We start from the raw sequence: 19,924 nt of genomic DNA on the forward strand, positions 1-19,924 counted from the left end.
TAAAACATACATAAGGTCAAGAGGTCATCATGTTCTTTGAAGGCAAAATTGATCATTTGAACCCATTTCTACACTGGATTAATCATCATCACCTTTTTTTCTTCCCCTCCACTTAAAACAATGTTTTTCTTCTTGGTCCTTCAGTTAAACCCTAGCTAACCCTAACCCTCTATTCTGTGCAGAATGATGTACATTTGTTTTCACATTTATCTCAAAGTGAAAAGTTTCTCTAAAAACCAGCTCACACAAGAACTTTTCACTTTCAGTCTCCACAAACAGCAGCGACCACAAGAGTTCAATCCATCACGTACACATTGATGTAAAGTCACATTTCACTGTCTGCAGACACGTTTCACCACCACATTCAGAGTCATGTGTCTCTGTACAGCTTCCTGTTCTTACATTCAGTTCCTCCTTCAAACTTCATTATTTCTTTCCTTCATATCTACACTACTACCTTCATGAAAGCATCTCACTGAATCATCTTCAGCTCAGTTTACAGTAGAAACAGTCTCTTACTTTGTGTCTGAGGGTCCAGGTTCATTACTGAAGAATGGAGGTTGCTCATTGGACCAGTCACTCTTCATAGACACACAGCTGGATATTACAGACTCTGCTCCGTCCTCCTCTTCCTCCTCTCTCTTCATCTTCTGGAGTCTGAGAGGTAAACCAGTAACACTGGAGACACACACACATACACAGTATAATAAACCCAGTCCTGCCTCTCAACTAAACACTTTATTTATGGCGCTTTTCCACTACACAGTTCCAGCTCTACTCGGCTCGACACACTTTCAGGAACCAGTATTTAAAAATGCCGGCTTTGATTCTTGTGTGGGACGGCTCATGACTCTTCCAGCGACAACTCTTCTGACGTCACATTTAGTATCGGCTCGGCTCGCTTGGAACCTCAGTAGAGCAGATACTAAAACAGTACCAGGTACCAGAGACTATTCCTAGTGGAAACGCAAAAAAACGAGTCGAGTCGAGACGTGCTGGAACTGTGTCTCTGTCAGACTGAAGCTCTGTCACACATTCACTTTTTATTCAGTTTGAAGCCAAAGTTTTATGACACACTTTAAATGCTGTCTCATTTTTCATAGTAATCTGACCTCTTTTCAACACCTTGGTTTTATGGTTCACTATAAACATCCATTATTCATTTTAATCCACTAACAAGAGTTTGCTGAGTTTTTACATCACTGTGAGGACGCAGAAACCAGGAAATGAACAGGAAACTACCTTTGAAGATGTCAAACTGTGTGATTTCAAATTTTTCTGACAGTTTAATCAACTAAACAATTCAACTTAAAAATAATCATCAGATTGATCAATAATAACAGTAATCATTATTTACAGTCCTGATATTAACACTCACCTGCCTCAGACTGGTTTTCCTCCTTCTGCTCTGATGAAATGGCGTCTGACTGAATACTTTCAACTGTAACTTCCTCCTTTCTCCCTTACTGGAAGTCACGTGTGTGTGTGTGTGTGTGTGTGTGTGTGTGTGTGTGTGTGTGTGTGTGTGTGTCTGTGTGTGTCTGTGTGTGTCTGTGTGTGTCTGTGTGTGTCTGTGTGTGTGTGAGAGAGAGACAGTTTCTTGTATAATAATTAACCTTTTTGGGATCAGCAGTCCTCATAGGGAACAAAGTCTGGTCATAATGAGTTTAGAGTTATATTAAGGTTAGTTTAAGAGTTATATTAAGGTTAGTTTAAGGGTTATATTAAGGTTAGTTTAGAGTTATATTAAGGTTAGTTTAAGGGTTATATTAAGGTTAGTTTAGGGTTATATTAAGGTTAGTTTAAGGGTTATATTAAGGTTAGTTTAAGGGTTATATTAAGGTTAGTTTAGAGTTATATTAAGGTTAGTTTAAGGGTTATATTAAGGTTAGTTTAGAGTTATATTAAGGTTAGTTTAGGGTTATATTAAGTTTAGTTTAAGGGTTATATTAAGGTTAGTTTAAGGGTTATATTAAGGTTAGTTTAAGGGTTATATTAAGGTTAGTTTAAGGGTTATATTAATGTTAGTTTAGGGTTATATTAAGGTTAGTTTAAGGGTTATATTAAAGTTAGTTTAAGGGTTATATTAAGGTTAGTTTAAGGGTTATATTAAGGTTAGTTTAGAGTTATATTAAGGCTAGTTTAGGGTTATATTAAGGTTAGTTTAAGGTTATATTAAGGTTAGTTTAGAGTTATATTAAGGTTAGTTTAAGGGTTATATTAAGGTTAGTTTAAGGGTTATATTAAGGTTAGTTTAAGGGTTATATTAAGGATAGTTTAGAGTTATATTAAGGTTAGTTTAGGGTTATATTAAGGTTAGTTTAAGGGTTATATTAAGGTTAGTTTAAGGGTTATATTAAGGTTAGTTTAAGGGTTATATTAAGGTTAGTTTAGGGTTATATTAAGGATAGTTTAGAGTTATATTAAGGTTAGTTTAAGGGTTATATTAAGGTTAGTTTAGGGTTATATTAAGGTTAGTTAAGGGTTATATTAAGGTTAGTTTAAGGGTTATATTAAGGTTAGTTTAGGGTTATATTAAGGTTAGTTTAGGGTTATATTAAGGTTAGTTTAAGGGTTATATTAAGCTTAGTTTAAGGGTTATATTAAGGTTAGTTTAGGGTTATATTAAGGTTAGTTTAGGGTTATATTAAGGTTAGTTTAAGGGTTATATTAAGGTTAGTTTAAGGGTTATATTAAGGTTAGTTTAAGGGTTATATTAAGGTTAGTTTAAGGGTAATATTAAGGTTAGTTTAAGGGTAATATTAAGGTTAGTTTAGGGTTATATTAAGGTTAGTTTAGGGTTATATTAAGGTTAGTTAAGGGTTATATTAAGGTTAGTTTAGAGTTATATTAAGGTTAGTTTAAGGGTTATATTAAGGTTAGTTTAGGGTTATATTAAGGTTAGTTTAGGGTTATATTAAGGTTAGTTTAAGGGTTATATTAAGGTTAGTTTAAGGGTTATATTAAGGTTAGTTTAAGGGTTATATTAAGGTTAGTTTAAGGGTTATATTAAGGTTAGTTTAAGGGTTATATTAAGGTTAGTTAAGGGTTATATTAAGGTTAGTTTAAGGGTTATATTAAGGTTAGTTTAAGGGTTATATTAAGGTTAGTTTAAGGGTTATATTAAGGTTAGTTTAGGGTTATATTAAGGTTAGTTTAAGGGTTATATTAAGGTAAGTTTAGGGTTATATTAAGGTTAGTTTAAGGGTTATATTAAGGTTAGTTTAAGGGTTATATTAAGGTTAGTTTAAGGGTTATATTAAGGTTAGTTTAAGGGTTATATTAAGGTTAGTTTAGAGTTATATTAAGGTTAGTTTAAGGGTTATATTAAGGTAAGTTTAGGGTTATATTAAGATTAGTTTAAGGTTATATTAAGGTTAGTTTAGAGTTATATTAAGGTTACTTTAAGGGTTATATTAAGGTTAGTTTAAGGGTTATATTAAGGTTAGTTTAGAGTTATATTAAGGTTAGTTTAGGGTTATATTAAGGTTAGTTTAAGGGTTATATTAAGGTTAGTTTAGGGTTATATTAAGGTTAGTTTAAGGGTTATATTAAGGTTAGTTTAAGGGTTATATTAAGGTTAGTTTAAGGGTTATATTAAGGTTAGTTTAAGGGTTATATTAAGGTTAGTTTAAGGGTTATATTAAGGTTTGTTTAAGGGTTATATTAAGGTTAGTTTAAGGGTTGTATTAAGGTTAGTTAAGGGTTATATTAAGGTTAGTTTAGGGTTATATTAAGGTTAGTTTAAGGGTTATATTAAGGTTAGTTTAAGGGTTATATTAAGGTTAGTTTAGGGGGTTATATTAAGGTTAGTTTAGAGTTATATTAAGGTTAGTTTAGGGTTGTATTAAGGTTAGTTTAAGGGTTATATTAAGGTTAGTTTAGAGTTATATTAAGGTTACTTTAAGGGTTATATTAAGGTTAGTTAAGGGTTATATTAAGGTTAGTTTAAGGGTTATATTAAGGTTAGTTTAAGGGTTATATTAAGGTTAGTTTAAGGGTTGTATTAAGGTTAGTTAAGGGTTATATTAAGGTTAGTTTAAGGGTTATATTAAGGTTAGTTTAAGGGTTATATTAAGGTTAGTTTAGGGTTATATTAAGGTTAGTTTAAGGGTTATATTAAGGTTAGTTTAGGGTTATATTAAGGTTAGTTTAAGAGTTATATTAAGGTTAGTTTAAGAGTTATATTAAGGTTAGTTTAGGGTTATATTAAGGTTAGTTTAGGGTTATATTAAGGTTAGTTTAAGGGTTATATTAAGGTTAGTTTAGAGTTATATTAAGGTTAGTTTAAGGGTAATATTAAGGTTAGTTTAAGGGTTGTATTAAGGTTAGTTTAAGGGTTATATTAAGGTTAGTTTAAGGGTTATATTAAGGTTAGTTTAGGGTTATATTAAGGTTAGTTTAAGGGTTATATTAAGGTTAGTTTAAGGGTTGTATTAAGGTTAGTTTAAGGTTATATTAAGGTTAGTTTAAGGGTTATATTAAGGTTAGTTTAAGGGTTATATTAAGGTTAGTTTAAGGGTTATATTAAGGTTAGTTTAGGGTTATATTAAGGTTAGTTTAGAGTTATATTAAGGTTAGTTTAAGGGTTATATTAAGGTTAGTTTAAGGGTTATATTAAGGTTAGTTTAGGGTTATATTAAGGTTAGTTTAAGGGTTATATTAAGGTTAGTTTAAGGGTTATATTAAGGTTAGTTTAAGGGTTATATTAAGGTTAGTTTAGAGTTATATTAAGGTTAGTTTAAGGGTTATATTAAGGTTAGTTAAAGGGTTATATTAAGGTTAGTTTAGGGTTATATTAAGGTTAGTTTAAGGGTTATATTAAGGTAAGTTTAAGGGTTATATTAAGTTAGTTTAAGGGTTATATTAAGTTTAGTTTAGGGTTATATTAAGGTTAGTTTAGAGTTATATTAAGGTTAGTTTAAGGGTTATATTAAGGTTAGTTTAGGGTTATATTAAGGTTAGTTTAAGGGTTATATTAAGGTTAGTTTAGAGTTATATTAAGGTTAGTTTAAGGGTTATATTAAGGTTAGTTTAGAGTTATATTAAGGTTAGTTTAAGGGTTATATTAAGGTTAGTTTAGATTTATATTAAGGTTAGTTTAAGGGTTATATTAAGGTTAGTTTAAGGGTTATATTAAGGTTAGTTTAAGGGTTATATTAAGGTTAGTTTAAGGGTTATATTAAGGTTAGTTTAAATGTTATATTAAGGTTAGTTTAGGGTTATATTAAGGTTAGTTTAAGGGTTATATTAAGGTTAGTTTAAATGTTATATTAAGGTTAGTTTAGGGTTATATTGAGGTTAGTTTAAGAGTTATATTAAGGTTAGTTTAAGGGTTATATTAAGGTTAGTTTAAGGGTTATATTAAGGTTAGTTTAAGGGTTATATTAAGGTTAGTTTAGAGTTATATTAAGGTTAGTTTAGGGTTATATTAAGGTTAGTTTAAATGTTATATTAAGGTTAGTTTAGGGTTATATTGAGGTTAGTTTAAGAGTTATATTAAGGTTAGTTTAAGGGTTATATTAAGGTTAGTTTAAGGGTTATATTAAGGTTAGTTTAAGGGTTATATTAAGGTTAGTTTAAGGGTTATATTAAGGTTAGTTTAAGGGTTATATTAAGGTTAGTTTAAGGGTTATATTAAGGTTAGTTTAGGGGTTATATTAAGGTAAGTTTAGGGTTATATTAAGGTTAGTTTAAGGGTTATATTAAGGTTAGTTTAAGGGTTATATTAAGGTTAGTTTAGGGGTTATATTAAGGTTAGTTTAAGGGTTATATTAAGGTTAGTTTAAGGGTTATATTAAGGTTAGTTTAAGGGTTATATTAAGGTTAGTTTAGGGGTTATATTAAGGTAAGTTTAGGGTTATATTAAGGTTAGTTTAAGGGTTATATTAAGGTTAGTTTAGGGTTATATTAAGGTTAGTTTAGGGTAAGTTATGTCTGGTGGGAAATTAATGTAAATCAATTTAATGTCTTCTGAAGTGTGTGTGTGTGTGTGTGTGTGTGTGTGTGCGTGTGTGTGTGTGTGTGTGTGTCAAGTTTCACTTTGCGGTCCAGCTGATTGCCGCGGTTATGAAACTGTGACATGATCAAGTTACAACACACACACACACACACACACACACACACACACACCAACAGTAACTGAGAGTCTCATTATGGACTAAATGTCTCGTAACCATAAATGTGTTTTCATATCATGTTTTATTGCTTTTATTTGTTACTTTAATTGTTTCTTATACTTTAGATTTATATTGTCAAAGAGCTTTGTGTCAATGGTCTATTAGTTTATTCTGAACATGTTAAAATAACAAAACTAAACAAATAAGCTGTAACATTAAAACTCATCTTCATCACTTTAAAACTCTTCGTCACTTTAAAACTCATCTTCATCACTTTAAAACTCATCTTCATCACTTTAAAACTCATCTTCATCATTTTAAAACTCATCTTCATCACTTTAAAACTCATCTTCATCATTTTAAAACTCATCTTCATCACTTTAAAACTCATCTTCATCATTTTAAAACTCATCTTCATCACTTTAAAACTCATCTTCATCATTTTAAAACTCATCTTCATCACTTTAAAACTCATCTTCTCACTTTAAAAACTCATCTTCATCAGTATAAAACTCATCTTCATCACTTTAAAACTCATCTTCATCACTTTAAAACTCTTCATCATCACTTTAAAACTCATCTTCATCACTTTAAAACTCTTCATCACTTTACAACTCATCTTCATCACTTTACAACTCTTCATCACTTTAAAACTCATCTTCATCACTTTAAAACTCATCTTCATCACTTTGCAGGTTTTTGGGCTTCAGGTCGGTTGTGACTTCCTGTTTCTCCTCAGACTGACTGATTGGCTGCGTGTCTGAGACCTGATACCACGGCGACCAGGTCGTTATGGATCGATGGTCACATGATCAGCTGGAAACACCTGCTGACTCCACATCTTCTCAGCTGGGAGTCACAAGTTGCTTTATTCTTATTTCACGACCAAAAATCTCTTCATTTAAAAATCATTTTTGTGCAAGGCAAGGCAGTTTTATTTTTATAGCACATTTCATACACAATGACAACTCAATGTGCTTTACATAAAACAGAAACATTAAAACATACAGTTACCCCCCCCCCCCCCCCCCCCCATAATAAAAATAAAGTACAGAAAAATAGAAAGAGAAATAAAATACTAGAATAGAGCATTAAATATAAGATCGCAGCATAAAATAATAAATTAGCTTTAAAATCATTAAAAGGACATAGAGTGCAAATGAAAGATTAAAATGTAAAGTGCTTTAAAAGAGCTCAATCATAAGCTCAGGAGAAGAGAAATGTTTTTAACCTGGATTTAAAAATGATTTCAGTTCTGCTGGTAGTTTGTTCCAGTTGTGTAAAAGCTGCTTCATCATGTTTAGTTTGAACTCTGGGCTCAACTATCTGACCTGAGTCAGTAGATCTCAGAGCTCTGGGCTCAACTATCTGACCTGAGTCAGTAGATCTCAGAGCTCTGGGCTCAACTATCTGACCTGAGTCAGTAGATCTCAGAGCTCTGGGCTCGACTATCTGACCTGAGTCAGTAGATCTCAGAGCTCTGGGCTCAACTATCTGACCTGAGTCAGTAGATCTCAGAGCTCTGGGCTCGACTATCTGACCTGAGTCAGTAGATCTCAGAGCTCTGGGCTCGACTATCTGACCTGAGTCAGTAGATCTCAGAGCTCTGGGCTCGACTATCTGACCTGAGTCAGTAGATCTCAGAGCTCTGGGCTCCACTATCTGACCTGAGTCAGTAGATCTCAGAGCTCTGGGCTCCACTATCTGACCTGAGTCAGTAGATCTCAGAGCTCTGGGCTCGACTATCTGACCTGAGTCAGTAGATCTCAGAGCTCTGGGCTCAACTATCTGACCTGAGTCAGTAGATCTCAGAGCTCTACTGGGTTTATATTCTACTAACATGTCATTCATGTATTCTGGACCTAAACCATTCAGTGATTTGTAGACCAGTAGCAGAACTTCATTTTATTCTCAGATGTTTAAAATCTGTTTGTTCTCATTTGAATTTAAATGTGAATTCTTCCTTTTTTTCTGTGAAGCTCTTTTTAACTCTGACAAACTTTATTGTATATTAAAAATTAATTATTCAAATAATGAAAGATAATTGTAGTTTGCAGACAGTTTGGGGATATATGTATGTATGTGTGTATATACTGCATATGTTGATTTTTTTATGTATAAAAACTAAATAAAATAATGTGTGTATACATATACACACACACACACACACACACAGACACACACACACACACACACATATGCATGCCTTGTATTTACATGGTCAGTGATGTGTTTCTGTCTCCATGAGGTCTAGTTTAAATTTAAATGTGAAAATAAACGTATGAATAACTTCACACATTCTTTTTTTGTGGACCCAGCATCAAATTTCTGCTTTTAATCCATTTAGAGAGAATATATTAGAGGATTATGGTAAAAATGTCTAAGTGGTGTAACCATAAAAACTTTGTACCAAATAATTCAACGTTGTTTAAAAACAGTAAATAGTCAATAAAACACCTTCCTTCCTTCCTTCCTTCCTTCCATCCTTCCTTCCTTCCTTCCTTCCTACCTAACACCATATCAACTAGTTTGGCATGATCTTACATCCATCCATCCTTCCTTCCTTCCTTCCTTCCTTCCATCCTTCCTTCCTTCCTTCCTTCCTTCCTACCTAACACCATATCAACTAGTGTGGCATGATCTTACATTATAACTTTTATATTAAATAAAGCTAATGGAATACTATTGTTCTAAATATTAACATTTCATCTGGTTACCATGGAGACCAGGAAACATTTACATGTTTTAAATGAAGTCATTATTAGTATAAGTCCACTTAAACACACTGCAGCTGATCACATATTTAATATCTATCATTCTTCTGTGGTTACACCATTTGACATTTTCAGGAGCATTCAGTCTGACTTTTGGTAAAAAATGGTGCAAATGTCATTTAAATGATATAAAACCAACAAAAATACTAAATGTACATTTTAACAAACCTGATGCTGCTTTTAAATCTAGTTTAACTCATTCATTAATTTCTCATCTTACCAACATTTATTATCACTGACTCATAAACATTACTACAGTATAACACACATATTCATAGTATATAGGACAGTTTTGTACTTTTGCTAATTAAACTGCATTTAGCTGCTGCACCGTGAGAAGACTGAAGGAGTATTAATGCTGTGTGTTTGTACTCGGCCACTTCCCTCCTCTGATGAACATTATGTCTTCTTGTCGTCAGGGATATTTTCATTCCCATCAATTTTACAGCACTGGAAGTAAACGTGCATGCGCGCTCCCGTACTGTCGGTCGGGAGCGCGCAACTGCAGCAGATCAGAGAGGAGAGGGAGGGAGGGAGGGAGGAGAGGAGAGGAGAGGAGTGTGAATGTTACGAGTCACTTCTCATTCCACTAATTTAGCAGAAGGGGGAGAGAGAGAGAGAGAGAGAGAGAGAGAGAGAGAGAGAGAGAGAGAGACTGGCAGTGTGTTGGGGAGCCTCTGCAGTATCTGACCTGAAAACAAGCCGCTGCTGAGAAAACCTACAACACGCAAACGCACCAAAACGCACCGGACCGGGCGGGCTGTTCCTCCTCCAGGTGTGTGATCCGCGAGGAGGAGAGAAAAAAAAACACAGCGACGGAGAAAATCCTCCATTCATCCGCCGTTTATCTCGGAGATATCACGGAGAAAGCAGCCGCTGGTGACGCCGTGTCCCGGTGCAACATCACCGAGCAGCCACCGGGGAGCCGCGCGGACTCACGGCGCGGAGGAGCAGCTCTGTCTCCGCTTCATATTCTCCGGTTTTTGCGGCCGTGGATCTCGCGCTCGGTGCCGGAGCCGTCGGGCGGTGTTTACACGGCGGCTGCAGAGAGAGAGAGAGGGAGGGGGGCTGGAGGAGCAGGTTAGTGGGAGAAACAAGACGAAACGACGCCTCCCTCCACCTCCACCTCCACAAATGGGTTAAAAAAAATCGGCGTTTTTCTTCTGGAGCAGCCGAGCAGAGCCTCGCTCACACCTGCGCACACCTGCCCACCGTCCGCCCTGCAGGGTCGGTATGATGTAGGAGCCACCTGCCCCCCCTTACCCGCCTCCCTCTGCTCTGTCTCTCTGCATCACCATCCTTTAACCCCCCCCTACCCCACCCCACCCCCTCCACCAGCATCACTCCCACCCAACCAGACACCCACCATGCCGGCGGGTATGAAACCGCTGGAGAAGTTCCTGAAGAAGCAGACCACGGCGCTGACCCGGGCCGGGGGGTTTGTGGGCGGGGTGGCAGACAAGGCCACCGGCACCGGAGCGTCCCGGCGGAGGGCCAGCCTGTCCCGGGTCGTTCCCTTCTTCAGGGAGACGTCGCCGGAGAGCGGCCAGGCTCGGGAGGTGTTCAGGTGAGGCGGCTGATCCTGCAGGGCCGGTGGGTGGGTGGGGGGGCTGTGAATTGTTAGGAACAGATGTGTTGCGATGAATGAACCATGTTGAGCTCCTCTGTGACCTGTAACACACCCCCACAGTCCCGTCAGGTGAACTTTAGTATCTGTTAAGGGTTTATTTTGTGTGGTGAGACTGTATCGTAGTTTTTATGCTAGAATAATAAAATCAATTGCTTCTTCAGTCCACTAGAGGGCTCCAGTTAGTTTTCTGGTCAGCAGAGGTGACGGTCGGCGTAACCCTAACGTTTTCATTAGACAACATAAATTGCAGTTGAAAAAGTATATTGCCAAATATTTGAAATCGCAATAATATCGTATCGTGACACGTATGGTGATAACATCGTATTGTGGAGCCTCTAGTATTTGTCAGAACTGGATGTTATTTAACAGAATTAAACATAAAAGCTGATTCTGTTCTTCATCAAATTAAACTGTCAACCTGTTTTGGGTCTTTTCCACCATTGGGATATGCAGAACTGGACGTTTCCACTCTTCATTGGGACCCGCGTCAACCAAAGGTAGTTGTTAGTTCGAAAACTTGATTCCACCGTCACACCTCCATGTTTGAGTCCAGAATTTAGTTCTTCTTATAAAACCCCTGAAACAAAACTCTAGTAGCCGGACACAGAAACAGGCTGATTGCAGTGAGCACGGCTACGTTGAGGTTTTTGTTGGCGTCGCACCTCGTTTAGCTTAACAGCAGTAGAGCGAAGACAGCCCCCCCCCCACAGTCCTTTTTAGGCCAAGTCCACACATACCAAAACGATCTTTTCCCCCTCCGTTTTCCCTGGCATCGTTTCAAAAATATTACGTACCAACGGATCCATCTCATCACGACTCAACACACTACTCAACACGCTCCACTTCCAGGCCTACAGGCGGCGCTGTTTCAGTTTCAGAAATTCACCAAAAACGTAGAGGAAGAGGCTATTAGACTGATATAAGAGGTGGAAGGCTAAGCTCGAGGGGTGTGCGTTGGACGATTGGCCAAAGCGATGCAAAACATCTGCGTTTAAACCAAAAAGCGTCTCCGTGTGGACGATGGCCCCTTAGTCTCGTTAAATCCTCTCTCTCTCATTTTAAGTGACATGTCCAGTCTCGGTGCGTCTGTTAATCACAACCAACCCAAGTGATGACTGAGTGATGAAGTTCAGACGACCAGTGGCCAAACCAAAGCCCTCGGTCCAACCACGGATCAGGTTTTGACGAATGTGCCCAAACACCCAATGAAAATTGACTGGTTGACCTTCCACTACTTCTATTTTAGAGAATGACCATTTTTAAGCAAGTTGAAGTTTTTATTTTTACACCACTTAGACATTTTTACCATAATCCTCTAATATATTCTCTCTAAATGGATTAAAAGCAGAAATTTGATGCTGGGTCCACAAAAAAAAGAACGTGTGAAGTTATTCATACGTTTATTTTCACATTTTAACCCTTTAAATTTAAACTGAACCTCATGGACACTGACATCTCTGACCTGTGTATCTGCTGTTTGTTTTATTATTATTATTAGTGATGGAAAATTACAGTTGCAACAGTTATTTTTTATCATTATCGTCGATTAATTGGACAATTTTTTTCTGGAATCCCGCTGTACTGAAGTTAATTTCACTGTTGATCACATGATTGAGATGGAACAGGAAAAAAATCAACAGGAGCCGACGGAAATCATAGTACAATCTTTATTATGTATATTGCAAATGTATTTATATTGGAGTTCTACCTCAACTGTTTATCCTTTTGTTTTTACACCATTTAACCACGTTTAGCTAACCATCCTTACATAGCTACTAACCATTAATGGACTTATGCGCTTATTTATAAAATGATTTTAAATAACTTGTAATATTTATTCATTACTTTGAGCTTCTCATCACAATTTCTACTTGGTTGTATCAGTGGAGCTGCTGAGCACTGCTGAGTTTTTATTTTTTCATGTTTTAATTAAAATATTTTACTAATGAATTTTAGAGATTCATGTGAGGAATTGAATCAGAATTTTTTGTTTTATGTGAAAAAAATTCAAACGCCCCCTACTGGTTGGATGTCAGATCTTTCTCCACAGTTGTATTCTTTAATGTCGTATTTTGGAGCTTTTCCTCTCTACAGTTGTAGCTCTACTCGACTCGGTTTGGTATCAGGAACTTTTTTCATTACTATAGTTCCTCCTCAACGTGAGCGGGGTCGTCATAGCAACGCTGCGTTAAACTGCCGTGACTTCGTTTTATACGCGACACAAACACATAACTAATGGAGGACATGGAGGCGATGGTGTACTTGCTGCTGTATGTGTCTTTCTGTCTCACACAAAGCAAGAGAAGAGAAACCAATCTGTGTAACGATGTTGTTGGTGTTTAAAAATGGCGGCTTTGACTCTTGTGCGGGACGGCTCATGACTCTTACAGTGACTCTCTGACCAATCAGAGGCCGGCAGTCTGATGACGTCACATTTAGTATCGGCTCGTACCAGGAACTATCCCTGATGGAGACGAGTCGAGTAAAACTAGAACTGTTTAGTGGAAAAACGCTGATTGTCTAAAATGCAGCATACAAGCTCTTAATCACCATCTCTGACCTTTGACCCTGTGCAGCCCCGACAGTGAGGACCCCCCCTCCTGGCCCTCAGCCACAGGACCCGGTCTGGTGTCGGTGCCCAGCAGCGCTAACGGCTCAGGGTCTGGCTCTGTTTCTGGAGGAGGAGACGTCCGCAGTCCGTCCCTGTCCAGCGATGAGCAGAGCTCCGAGGCCAGCCTGATCACAGAGACCCAGAGCGGGGGAGGAGGAGGAGGGACGCCTATTCATCCCGAAACACCAGACAACCTAACGCTCATCATGCTGGACAGCGTCTCTGGGAAACGCTACGGACACTGCACAGGTAAGAAGCTTTCATGACATGTGAACAGATGCTGATGTCTGTCCGGCTCTGCCTCGTCACATATAATAACATCTAGTGTAAAGTATTAAAGCAGATGGATTCAGAATAAGTCACTCGTTCACTTTTCTCTGTCATTTTGTTCATTTCTGATGGTTCAGATGTTTCTGTTCATAGTTTCAGTTCGAAGGTTCAGCTCTACATTTCTTTACTGCAACAAAAAGAATATTTATTATCTCATATTTGGCTCAGTGATAATAAATGTTTGTAAGATGATGAATCCATAAATCAGTTAAACTAGATTTAAAAGCAGCATCAGGTTTGTTAAAATGTACATTTAGTATTTTTGTTGGTTTTATATCATTTAAATGACATTTGCACCATTTTCTAACCAAAAGTCAGACTGAATGCTCCTGAAAATGTCAAATGGTGTAACCACAAAAGAATGATAGATATTAAATATGTGATCAGCTACAGTGTGTTTAAGTGGACTTATACTAATAATGACTTCATTTAAAACTTAATTCATGTAAATGTTTCCTGGTCTCCATGGTAACCAGATGAAATGTAATATTTAGAACAATAGTATTCCATTAGCTTTATTTAATATAAAAGCTATAATGTAAGATCATGCCTAACTAGTTGATATGGTGTTAGGTAGGAAGGTAGGAAGGAAGGAAGGAAGGAAGGAAGGATGTAAGATCATGCCAAACTAGTTGATATGGTGTTAGGTAGGAAGGAAGGAAGGAAGGAAGGAAGGAAGGTGTTTTATTGACTATTTACTGTTTTTAAGCAAGTTGAATTATTTGGTACAAAGTTTTTATGGTTACACCACTTAGACATTTTTGCCATAATCCTCTAATATATTCTCTCTAAATGGATTAAAAGCAGAAATTTGATGCTGGGTCCACAAAAAAAGATTGTGTGAAGTTATTCATACGTTTATTTTCACATTTTAACTCTTTAAATTTAAACTAACCCACATGGACACTAACATCTCTGACCTGTGTATATGTTGTGATAATCTCCTCTCTTAACGGTTTGATTTGCAGTTTGTCAGGAAATAGCTTTTAGTGCTTTTCTGTGATGTATTTCCTGTTGTGATGTTGGATATGAAACGTGGACCAGTAGAAGATAAATAAGGAGTGTTTAACGGGAAATCATGTAAAGAGACACAGAATATGAATATAGAGCCGGAGATGTTTGGTGTGTGTTTGTAGTCTGAATACGTTTAAACAGCGACACCTGCTGGGAATAACGGAGGAGTTTAGCTAACGGAGGAGTTTAGCTAACGGAGGATTTTAACTAACGGAGGAGTTTAGCTAACGGAGGAGTTTAGCTAACAGAGCAGTTTGAGTAACGGAGGAGTTTAACGAACGGAGGAGTTTAGCTAACGGAGGAGTTTAGCTAACGGAGGAGTTTAGCGAACGGAGGAGTTTAGCTAACGGAGGAGTTTAGCTAACGGAGGAGTTTAGCTAACGGAGCAGTTTAAGTAACGGAGGAGTTTAACGAACGGAGGAGTTTAGCTAACTGAGGAGTTTAGCTAACTGAGGAGTTTAACTAACGGTGGAGTTTAACTAACGGAGGAGTTTAGCTAACGGAGCAGTTTAAGTAATGGAGGAGTTTAACGAACGGAGGAGTTTAGCTAACGGAGGAGTTTAACTAACGGAGGAGTTTAGCTAACTGAGGAGTTTAACTAACGAAGGAGTTTAACTAACGGAGGAGTTTAACTAATGGAAGAGTTTAGCTAACGGAGGAGTTTAGCTTACGGAGCAGTTTAAGTAACGGAGGAGTTTAACTAATGGAAGAGTTTAGCTAACGGAGGAGTTTAGCTAACAGTGAAGCTGCTACTCGTTTTACCGCTACGTGTTTTAGATTGAATTAATGCCAAACAGACTAATAAACTCCCTGGTCGGATCTTTTCAGTGTTTAATATTATTATAAACTTGAAAATGTCTTTGGTTTCTGCCTGTCTGACAAAACATTAAAAGACATTTTATGACTAAATAACTCACGAATTAATCAAGACAGTGATTTTAATAAATGATCGTTAGTCGCAGCTCTATGTTTGCTCTTTAAAGGAGCAGTGTGTAGGATTTAGTGACATGTGGTGGTCCGGTTGCAGATTATCACCATATGAACCTCTCTAGCTCTTCTCTCCTGCAGTAGATATAAAAGCTCATTCTAAGTAGAGATGCTTGATATTGGATTTTCTGCCGATAACTGATATTCCGATATTGTCCAACTAGTGCTGGGCGGTACGACCAAAAATGTATATCACAATATTTTTCAAAATAAAAGCGGTTTCACTGTATTTTTTTTCATGCATAATCAGCTGTTCACAACATCTTCTACTGGTTGAGAGAGGAACTACTACTTTACTGCAGTAGATTGACTTAGGATGGATTATTTTACTGATGAGTGGATATATGTAATATCACAGTTGTCAACATTCCCGTTCCTCCCGGGCTCCTCCCGGGCTCCTCCCGGGTTCCTCCCGTATTTTAGACTCATCTCCTGCTGCTCTCCCGCTTTGTCTTTTCTCCCGGGAATCTCCCATAATTTACAGCCCCAACTTTGTTTGTTAATGATAATAAGAAGAAGAAGAGCACAATAACAAAGGTTTTATTTTGAAAGCTCAGACAGGAAGTGGCCGCAGATCCGTTAGTTTGACAGAAACTGAAACACAGTGAATTGTTTCAGAGTTTTCAGCCTGCGTCAGACGATGCTGAGTTTACTGATTCATTATTAAAAATTAGGATGCGATGTGTGAACTATCGTCATGGTAACTCGCTCGGCAGGCAAACATCTTCTGCTGTCTGTTGAGCGGCAGGAAGTGCAACACTGAAAAGAGTCCGGTGATGAAACACACCGGTATGGCGCTACATTAAACATTCATATCATAATGAAAATATACACCGGTATTCGGTGTGAGCCGGTAAACCGCCCAGCACTATGTCCAACTCTTAATTACGATACAGATATGTGCCGGCAGCAACATAACATTCCTCCTACTGTGGAAATTCTCCAAGTTCAATGAATGAGTCTGACAGCTGGCTGGCTCATGAATCCGTATGAAACACTAACGTCATGCAGCGGGTGAGCTAGCTTGTTAGCCACGGTTAGCGACCCACGAGTCTAGCGTGTTGTTGTTGTGACACGTCATCAAGCGCGCCGCGGTAAACGTCCCACGCTGCGTTCATGCTCAGGCTCAGAAATGCTGAAGCCTGCAGAACAAACATCGGTTATACGATACTTCCTGATATTACATTTTTGAGTAAATATCGGCCGATAATATCAAACATCCCTAATCCTAAGGTAACGAAAACGCAACGATTGTTATTTTCAAGTGATTAAACACTAATTAAAACATATTTTATAGTTACAATAACCTAATTATCAGCATCATTGTGTCTATATATGGACTTATTGTGTGATACATGGCCTTCATCATTGTTTTAAACCTCATTTCACATTAGCAGCTAAGAGTCTCTTCATGTCTGCGCTCCTCACTGTGCTCGTCCTGACTGGAGACTGCAGAACAATGAAAAGCAAATAACTCCTCAACCATAATGACCCCCGAGTATGCTGTTATATTATCATTATAGCAATAATACTGACAATAAATGACAATAATATTGTTTATCTTGATTATTTCTGAGACAATATGTCGTCCAATTAAAGTGTTTATGGTGACAGGTCTCGTTATATGTCATCCCTGGCGAGTCCGTCCTGTTGGCTGACACTTAGACTCTGACACGCTGCACCTTTAAGGGTTGAAAACGTGTTGCGTGCCGAACCCGAGCGGCGACAGGAGGCCGGCCGCTGCACAGACGTGAAGGGAGCAGATTGAATTTGACAGTTTTAGGATTCGTCCCCGGCAGAAAAAAAAAAAAGCTCTTCAGATTCAGAACATTCAAAGTCTGTTTTCAGCAGGAGGATCTTCATTTTACAGCAGCCTGTTCCTGCAGCCTGGCCTGTGTGTGTGTGTGTGTGTGTGTGTGTGTGTGTGTGTGTGTGAGAGATACAGCGGTTACATAATCGCTGCCGTCCTCCTTTCAGAAACACAGGCTGCTTATTACAGCTGAAGTGGGTGTGCATGCATGCGTGTACGTTTGTGTTTGTGCAGGAATGTTTTTCTGCATGCCTGTGTGTGTGTGTGTGTGTGTGTGTGTGTGTGTGTGTGTGTGTGCGTGCGTGCGTGCGTGCGTGCGTGTTCCACATTTCATTTTGTCTTCACATTGTATTTTTCCAGAAGCACGTGCAGGAAAAAAAGAAAAAGAACAAGGATTTAAAGTCTAAACTAAATCATTTGCTTTTTTAAACAATCTACAAAAAATGAACTATTTTAATAATTGATTAATCATTTTGAGTATTTTTTTTTTTTAAGATAAAATGTAATTATTTAATGTGAATATTTTCTGGTTTCTTTCGTCTCTGTGACAGTAAACTGAAGATCTCGGGTTAGTGATGATCCACATTATCTGATATTATCTGAACCAAACGACTAATCTAATATTTTAATTAATAAAATGATTGGTTAGTTGCAACTCTAAACTAACCTTAATATAACCCTAAACTAACCTTAATATAACCCTTAAACTAACCTTAATATAACCCTAAACTAACCTTAATATAACCCTTAAACTAACCTTAATATAACCCTTAAACTAACCTTAATATAACTCTAAACTAACCTTAATATAACCCTTAAACTAACCTTAATATAACCCTTAAACTAACCTTAATATAACCCTTAAACTAACCTTAATATAACTCTAAACTAACCTTAATATAACCCTAAAACTAACCTTAATATAACTCTAAACTAACCTTAAACTAACCTTAATATAACCCTTAAACTAACCTTAATATAACCCTAAAACTAACCTTAAACTAACCTTAATATAACCCTTAAACTAACCTTAATATAACCCTAAAACTAACCCTAAACTAACCTTAATATAACCCTTAAACTAACCTTAATATAACCCTAAACTAACCTTAATATAACCCTTAAACTAACCTTAATATAACCCTTAAACTAACCTTAATATAACCCTTAAACTAACCTTAATATAACCCTTAAACTAACCTTAATATAACTCTAAACTAACCTTAATATAACCTTAAACTAACCTTAATATAACCCTTAAACTAACCTTAATATAACCCTTAAACTAACCTTAATATAACCCTTAAACTAACCTTAATATAACCCTTAAACTAACCTTAATATAACCCTTAAACTAACCTTAATATAACTCTTAAACTAACCTTAACTTTAAACCAAGTCTAAAATGAATGATTTTATGTCAAGCAGACTTGTTTTTCTTTTTGTCTGCATACGAGAGGCGAGTCCTCACGACATGAGCAATACACACACACACACACATACACACACACACACACACACACACACACACACACACACACACACACACACACACACACACACGTGAACTCCTCCCTGTATTTTCTGTCTGCACTCGTCCTGCTCACATTCATGAATAATCCAAAGCTCCCCCCTTGTTAAACAAATGTGCACACAAAGGATGTTTTATTATCAGCTGTGTGTGTGTGTGTGTGTGTGTGTGTGTGTGTGTGTGTGTGTGTGTGTGTGTGTGTGTGTGTGTGTGTGTGTTTTGGCTGCTGCATGTTATTATTGCACAACACCTGTCAGTTAATAAGCGGTTAACAGTGTTTTTCTTTTTTCTTTTAAAATATCCCTTCATACCAGTCTGAGCTATAGCATGTAGAGCAGAGGGTCAATGACGTGGTGTAACCCAGCGTCCAGTTGGTGTAACCCAGCGTCCAGTTAATGTAACCCAGGGGTGTCAAACTCATTTTCATTCGAGGGCCACATACAGACCAATATGATCTCATGTGGGCCGGATCATTAAAAAGATGGAAGGGAGGAAGGACACAAGGATGGAAAGAAGGGAAAAGTGATAGGAAGGAAAGACAAAAGGAAGGAAGGACGGAAGGGAGGAAGGAAGGAAGAAAAGAAAAGGGGTTAGGAAGGAGGGAAGGAGGGAAGGAAGGACGGAAGGGAGGAAGGAAGGAAGAAAAGAAAAGGGATTAGGAAGGAGGGAAGGAAAGACAAAAGGAAGGAAGGAAGGAAGAAAGGAAAAGGTATTAGGAAGGGAAAGAAGACAAGAAAGGAAGGAAGGAAGGAAAGATGGAAGGAAGGAAGGAAGGAAGGAAGGTAGGAAACAAAGAAGGAAAGAAGACAAGAAAGCAAAGAAGCAAGGAAGGAAGGAAGGAAAGGAAGAAAGGAAAAGAAGATGAAGGAAAGAAGTAAGAAAGGGAAGAAGGAAACACCCCTGATGTAGAGAGATATATACGGGTCAATGACGTGACGTAACCCAGCGTCCAGTTGGTGTAACCCAGCGTCCAGTTGGTGTAACCCAGCGTCCAGTTGGTGTAACCAGTATTTTTGTTTAACCTTTGTGTCGTCCTCCCGGGTCAAATTGACCCCGTCCGTTTTGACTGTTCCTTCTTTCTCTCTTTCTTTCCTCCCTCCTTCCTTCTTTCCTCCCTC

Source organism: Scomber japonicus, chromosome 18, assembly GCF_027409825.1.
Source record: "Scomber japonicus isolate fScoJap1 chromosome 18, fScoJap1.pri, whole genome shotgun sequence".
NCBI lineage: Eukaryota > Metazoa > Chordata > Actinopteri > Scombriformes > Scombridae > Scomber > Scomber japonicus.